Raw genomic sequence first — 8,294 nt, forward strand, 5'->3', positions numbered from 1 at the left:
TTGCGCGCACCTGATTGGTGCGTATGATTTAAAAAGTCGCTGGCCCCGCCTCTTCCGCACCGCGCAGCTCCATGGGACGTGGAACTTTAAACGCGAGTACAACAACAACAAACTTTATTGGCAAGCGGACGCCGTTCGGTGTGACGGACACAAACAAAGGACTACGGCACACTAGGAGCCGATGAGCAGAGGGCATAGAAAGAGGACTACAACGCTAGCTGTAAGCGGGACTGGGTCAATATGCGGTGAAATGCGTGTGAACGAAGTTTGGGGTATGTGAACGAAGGAAAGACACTGCTCTTTAAAACCCAAATAATGAGCGGTAAATCTAGGCAAGTGTAAGTGTTAGAATTAGTTTTTACTTTCAAGATAATGCAGTTTCACATTTCGTGGAAAACATACATGCCAACATTTTATGAGAGGAAAGAGGAAGATTTGAAAAAAAATGTTTTTTCTCCCATTGTCCTCTGCTGAAGCGGAGACAATCTCAGGCGGGAGACAGACCAAATTAAGCTATTTTTGACTTAAAAAATTGTGAGTCTCTTGTCTGAATTATGTCTTTTGGCAAGTATGTGATTTTTACCGGTTCAAAGTAAAAGGATAGGCTTCGGGGCATAAGTTGAATGCATAACCAGCAGAGGCAGTACCCATGCATGTCACACAGAGTGATGTCAGAGTAAGCGACATCACAACTCTATAGCCAGGGCCACTGGAATTATGCAGTTTTATGTACACGTACCACCAAAGATACAGCATCGGATATGGGTTTGAAATAGAACCTCTTGAACATGGATTTGGATGACCAGTCCGACACATTCATGATATTCTCCAGTCTGCCACCTACCTGAATGGCTTTAGAGGCCATTGCTCCCCTGGGGATTGAGGTCCAAATTGACGGACATCAATACCCGCCTCCGCCGTAGTCCAGCTTGCCCACCTGGCTATGAAGGGGAAAGAAACCGCTTTAAAAGTTTTTGTGAGAGCAATCAATACCTGTCTCTCCCCCGACAGTCTGATATCCGCAGCCATCTCTTTGTCATAGTTTACGATAATCTTGGAAAGCTGGGTAAGATACTGACCTATTTGTTTTGGTCCTCCTAGAAATTATGAAGGGTACCCCTTCCCGTTTGAACATTCTGGAGGATATATCCAAGGCCCTGACATCGGAAACTCTTTTGCAAGATATGAAACAGAGGAGGGTGGGAAGCTTAGCTGATGGAGAGATACTAAATATCCTCGCAGCTCAAAAAAAGCTTCAAAACCCGATTGACATCCCTTAGGCTAGCATACCTGATTTCGGGAGGTTTATGAAATCTGATACCCTTCATGAGTTTACACAACCATGGGTGTTCTCCCACCTTGCGATTGTCAATGGCATTTTGCCCTGTGGAGATTGTGGATCTGAATAAATTCACTGTGCGATAGGCCAGGCATGTTTAGGACATCAGTAACTTCTGTCCCCAGCGCATCCATAGTGTCCAAGCCGATCAACATCTCATGATAGTACTGGAAGCGCAAGACACTTTTCAGTTTTGCTCAAAAGTCTTCTGCACAGCCGTCGCCTGAAATTCTCCAAGCCATGAGTCTGAGATGTCCCTGGAGAACTAGCGGGTGTTGAAAGCTGGAAGGATCCCATACAATCTCGGGACAAGATGGCATCTCTATCAGTGCTGCCCAGGACATTTCCAGCAAAGATGGGAACCAGGCTTGCGACCTCCAAATTGGGGTTACCAGTATTATTGTTGCCCTCTGTCGTTGAACTTGGGCTGCCATTCTGGGAATCAGAAGGAACAGAAGAAAGGTGTACGGTTGCCCTGTTGTCCAATCTTGGATGAATGCATCCACTGCCATGTCTCCAGGGTCCAGTCTCCAACTGACGTAAAGGGGAAGCTAAGACACAAATAAATCCACACTACATGGGTCCCACTTGTTCATCTGAGCCAAGAAAATTGCTCAAAGTAGTTGCCAGTCACTGTAGTCCTTGATGTAATGGGAGTTCCAGTCCGCAATCGAGTTCTGTATTCCTGGTCGATACTCCGCCGTCACCAATATCTGGCATTGAAGATAGTAGTACCAGAAGTCCTTTTCCAGTTCCGCCAGAGCTCTTGACCTCATGCCCCTAGCCGGTTGATGTACTGGACCACCGAGATGTTGTTCATACTGAGAAGAATACAACACAAGACCCTGTCTTGGGTGAGGGAGTGAATGACAAAGGACCCCACCAGGAGATCCAGACAGTTGATGTGTAGTTTCCCTTCTGTCCGTTTTCCTCCCATGGAGATCTCTTCACAACTGCCCCCCCAGGCTTGACGGCTGGGTTCTGATTCTATGACTAGGTCCGGGGCTGATCCCAAGATCGCTGTGCCACTCCACGCTTCCATGTGGTCTATACACCATTGCAGTTTCATCTTGGCTTCTGGCATCTGGGGACTCAATTCCGAGTATGTAAGGTCATTCTGTAAATGGATTGCTTTTAGTCAATGTAGCGCAGAGGACCAGGGAAAATCATCTGTATAGAGGATGACAGCAATCCAACAATTCTGACCAGCTGTTGTAGGGATATCCTGTCTCTCCTCAGGACCGTGGTCAGTTCCTTCTTGATCTTGCAGATCTACTGTTCTCAATCGGAAGTTGATGAGACAGTCCAGAAAGTTCATACTTTGCACTGGTTTCAATTCTGATTTCTGACTGTTGATCACGAACCCCAAGTTCTGGAAAAGCGCAATAGCAAGTGCGAGAGGAGTTGTGACCTGGATTGATTGATGATGAGGATGTCATCCACATAGATGATCAACCTGGCTCCTTTCATCCTGAGGACTTCCACCATCAGACGGAGGAGCTTGTTGAAGCACCATGGTACAGATGACAGTCTGAACAGTAGTGTCTGGAATTCATATATCTGGTTCCTCCACGCAAACTGGAGGAAATGTCAGTGATGCGAGAAAATAGGCACTGTTAGGTACGCACCTTCCAATCTTCCTGTAAAAGAAGGTCCCTCAGTAGGTGAAGTCCTTTCATTTTGAAGTGGCAGTAAACCAGCCACTCGTTGAACTATTTCAGCTTTATTACTGGTCGATCACCCTTGTCTTTTTTTCTCTACAAGGAACAGATTGCTGAGGAATCCATGTTGATAAAGTACCGACCTGCAAGTTGCCCCTTTGCGCAAGACTTCCTCTTGCACAGTTTCTAACACCCATACGTCTGAGGTAATTTTGGCCCATTTGTGAAAAAACAGTTTCAGTCTCCCTCCACCCCCCTGAGTCTTTGAGGGAGAGAGGATCTGCCTTACCATTGAATCCTCCTGGGGCGTTGGCCCCTCCTCTTGCCGCACGTCTGGTTCTGCCTCTCCTGCTTCCCCAGTTAGGGAAGAAGGCACCTTGACAACCACCATGCCAGCCGTTGTTCCTTCTGGGTTGGCCTCTGTGGGAGCCTCTGGTTGGCCATAGGAGCCGTCCCCTTCCCTCCCGGCAAAAACCTTGCCTAAGAAAACTTTCTTGATTGACAACTGGGCCCTGTCCCATGCTTATAAGGTGGCCACGAATTTTCCCAGCTCCTTCACAAAGGGTTCTCCAAACAGGTTGGGCTGTGCCACCACCCCTGCTTCTGACGTGGCCAGTTCCCTAAGTTTGGGTATAATCTTTATTAGCAAAGATCGCCTCCTTTACACAGAAAGGGCACAGTTGGCATTTCCCAGGTGGCGCACTGCCCTCTGTGCCCAGCCAGCTACAATGTCAGTAGTTAGGGGTTCCCTTGATTGTCTGGAAATTTCAGCTGTTTCAATGATTTTTGCGAAGGGTCCCAGTACATCAAGAAGTTTATCTTGACACACTCTCTTGGAGCAGGTAATCCCCTTTTTAGGGTTTTTCATATACTTGGAGAAGAACGTGTGCATCTTAGGGTCAAGGTTTGAAGTTGCGGCAACTTTGCAGTCTAGGGGAGAACAGGGGCCTTCTGCTCGGAGCCAAGGGCGCACTTCGTTGTCCAAGGGTTGTCTGATTTTGCCAGCCACATACTCGGCCACTTTCTGCTCAGGGAGCCACTCTGATGATCTAGGATGATACATTCCTTCGGGATCGAACATATCTGTGGAGCATGACTCTCTTCCGTGGAATTGGAGGCAGGTGAGCCGGGGTACCAAGGGGCGTCCGGAATCCTGCTCCTCGTCTGAGGAACCACCTTTGTCTGTTTCTCCCTCCTCTTGTTTGGGGGACCCCTTGCCAGGGTAAATATTGGGAATGACCAAGTCACAGATTTCTCCTTGTAAACCCTCCCCCCTGTGTCATGTTTTGATTCCAAGCCTCCAGAAACCTGTGACATTAATCTATCCACGCTTTCCTGCAAAGGTGCAAACACCTTGGAAATAGCCATGGAAAGCAGCTTGTCCACCTCTGCAGGGAAACAGGCCTGGGTAGGTCACCTCTCTTCAGATTCAAAACCAGGGGTGTATGCATGGTCTTTAAAGGAGTCCTTGGCGGGAGGGTGTGTGCACCTAGGCAGGACTTGCAAATATCGCCCACAAACCCTTATTATATATGGGCAGCCCCCTCACAGATGCTCTGAATTGCTTATACAGTAAGTTTTATGCAGAAAACGTGGTCACCCCGTGAAAAAAAATGGCAGTTGAGGCCCGTGAAGTGCTTATAATAGTTTTTGCGGAGACTGGGTATTCCTAGTAAAAACGGTAGTCAGGACCTGGATAATGGGACAGACCACTTAGTAGTGTAATCAGCTGGTTGAGCAGCCACCGAAATACAGACCATGTTTGCACTGTCTGCAAGTGTTGGAGGGCTAAGGGCAAGAGGAGAGCTCCAACTGGGAGTCTCCTGAGTCATTGCCCTATCGTCCACCACTGAACTGAGGAGCGCTAGGAATGCCGCTCCCTCAGGAAGCGATTCGCTCGATGAGAACCGCTAGTGGCATGAAAGTGCGCCCCTAGTGGACCCACTGTGTATAAAGAAGCATGCTCGGGCTGGAGCCTACAGCGCAATGCTGAAGCACAAGTAATTATCCCTAGTCACCAGTGCTTAATTTGTGCTTGTCGTTTCCAGTGCTGAGCACCGGCACTTATTTTTAAGGGCCGCGGTTTATTCTTCTGCCTCAAGCATTTGCTTCGAGCACAAGAAACATATTGGACAGAAGGAGAAGAGAAAAATGAAAAAGCTTCACAAAGGGAGAAAGTACAAAGCTGTAAAAGTGAGCTGAAGGGGCAGGGAGTGGCTTTATATGGATTGAAGAGGCTTGAGCTGTCTTCAGGATTACGCTGCCTCAGTATTACATGTTCAAACATTTAATTGCAGCAGCCGCATGTTTAAGAGGAGGGCATAGGGCACCAGCACCTTTTTATTTACAAATAAAGCACTGCTAGTCCCAAACAAACAGTGCTAATAGTGGCATGCACAATAAAGGCACTTTCGTAATCTCCACTAAACCCACAACCCCAAAGAGAGTCAAGGAAAGCAGGAACTTAACTGATGCTAAAAGCGAAGAAAGAGGATGGGTACACAACGCCCTCTCTCTCTCTCTCTCTCTCACTCTCTCTCTCTACTGCAGACTGTATTATGATTGGTTAATGGTTGTCTTGGTTGTCAACACTACTGGATTCATGGCAAATGTAGTGATTGCTTTTTCTTGTAGTTTGAAACTTCTGTTAATAAAAAGTGAAAACAGTAATGCATAATCCTCGCCTCTGCTCCTGACATACAAATGTGTGTGAACGAAGTTTGGCGTATGTGAACAAAGAAAAGGCACTGCCCTTTAAAACCCAAATAATGAGCAGTAAATCTAGGCTAGCCAGTTAGGGATTATGTATTTTTTATCATAAGAGTTAGAATTTGTTTTTACTTTCAAGATCATGTAGTTTCACATTTCAAGAAAAACATACATACTAACATTTTAGAAGAGGAAAGTGGGAGATTTGAAAAAATAATCTGGAAAATGTATTTTCCTCATTGTCCTCTGATGAAGCAGAGGCAGTTTCAGGTGGGAGACAGTCAAAATGAAGCCATTTTCACGTAAAAAATTGTGAGTCTCTTGTCTGAATCCGGTCTACCGGCATGTATGTGAATTTTGTTTTCGGTGCGTTTGGAAGGATAGATTTCGGGGCATAAATTGGATGCATAGGCAGTACCCAGACACGTCACACTGCATGATGTAAGAATAAGCAACATCACAACTCCTTAGCTGGGGGCATTGGTTTTATTTAGCAAGAGAGAACTAAATTATGCAGCAAGATTTACTGAACTACCCAACAAGAAAATGAAAATTATGCAGCATAATGCAGCACATTTTGTCATAGTATAATTTTTATTCTTTTGTATTTTTTAAACATGAACATAGTCTGGACAAAGGTTTCACCTTAAATGTTTTAGTTGAACATCCAAATGCAAATGAAAGCTCAAGAGTCATCCGTTGCTAAAGTGCTTTCTGCTGCACATCAACGTGCATTGCCACATTTTTAGTAATGTTTTATCCATTTGAGCTAGACACATTTTTTAAAGAAAATCTGCAAATTATGCAGGTAATGGATGTGTGACAAATGCTGCTAATCCTGAATTATGCAAAAAACTGCAGTGGATGCAGAATCAGTTACAGTGGCTCTGACTATAGCTTCACTTATATGGGAATGGGCAGACCAGGTCTTTGCTGAGAGAGCGTTCTGTGATAAACCACGTTTGGCACCCCCTCCCATTCATCCTCTAGTAGGCTCTTTAAATGTGTGTTTTAAAAATGAGATGGGTAGAGGGAAGGTGAGGGGGGCAAGAGAAAGAAGCACCACAAGAAGAAAAGCAGTCAAAATGCAGACACGGGCATCAGCAGCCTCCAGAAACAGTGTTTGACTCCAACTGGGAGTCTCCGGAGTCATTGCCCTATCGTGCACCACTGAATTCTATGTCAGGACCGGAGGCTCAGATTATGCTTCTCTTTCTATGCTTTTAATAAAACAGCAGCCAATAAAAAGCACCTCAACAAAAAATTACAAATCCCATGAACCCACCATAGCACCATAATGACCATAGAGTCCAACCCTATAAAACCTTCCTGACATGAAGACTCTTCCTCTTTCTTTGCTGCTCCGCAGCCAGTTAAGTGTATACTTCTTAGCACGATTATCTGTGTTGTTAACATTGTTGATTTTGTTTCTCTTATATGCGCGTCTCGCACGTTTTTCAATTACGATTTCCCACATGTATTAATTTTATATATTTTGAAGTTATTTCTGGAATGTTATTCACCGGCGCCTTGCCGCCGCGTTGACTGGAGCAGTACTTGCTGGGGAGCCTTGAATGTGCGACCTCGCCGCACAGTCCTATTTTTATCTCTGGGTGCGTGCCTCGGTGTGCGTGAGCCGGACAATGCATTTTTCCCTCTTCTAAGGGATTTCCCGACTCGTGCGCCTCATTGGCTTCTAACACCCCTATGTGGCTTCTAGCACCCCCGTGTGTTCTGGAGTTCTGAACACTGTGGGCTTTCAATTGATTATGGGCCTTGTTCCTTGTGCTCCCCCTGAACGCCCTGCGGTTCTGTTGTTCTCCCAGGGTTGTAAAATTGTTAGAGGCTTTGCCTAGAGCTGTTGAGTGTTCCCTCCACACTCTCCTCCTATTTCTGCTGCATTTGGGGTCAAATTTTTACAGCTCCCCCTTGGACCCTCTTTGAGCTTAGTGGTGTTTGGCATTTTATATATATATATATATATATAAACACTCCGTGTCGGCGTGTCGGCCCTGCTCCTGACCGTCAGCGGTGCTCGTTGAATGGCGCGCGCCACCTCGCCTTAATCTCCGCACTTTCTTCCTACCATATGGAAGGACGGCACTCCACGGTCATCGCGTCCTTGTGCAAATAAATCTTGCTAGACTATTATTATGCCTGTGGAGTGCCGTCCTTCCTTATGGTAGGAAGAAAGTGTATATATATATATATATATATATATTGAACGATATAGATATATTCTAGCTATACTGAGTTGCCTTCACCCTCTTTCCAGCCATACATGAAGAATATCAAGAGGGAGATGAAAATTATTATTTTGAAGAACCTCACACAGGTTCCTTTGAACAGGATCTGGTGCAGGCTTTGGACGCAGGCGTGCGCCAAACCGCTAACGATGCCTTGGCTAAGGCTATTACTCCTTTGAAGCACCACCTTTACGGTTTTGCTCAGCAACAGGGATGGCTTCCTCCCACTGGAGATCTCAATGATGAGTCCACATCTCTACCAGCTAAAGAGATTCATTCTGAAGCCTTCCAAACACTTGCAGCTTCTTTAGCTAATGAACACCCCTATGGTATGTCTGC

Source organism: Pleurodeles waltl, chromosome 10 (assembly GCF_031143425.1).
Source record: "Pleurodeles waltl isolate 20211129_DDA chromosome 10, aPleWal1.hap1.20221129, whole genome shotgun sequence".
NCBI lineage: Eukaryota > Metazoa > Chordata > Amphibia > Caudata > Salamandridae > Pleurodeles > Pleurodeles waltl.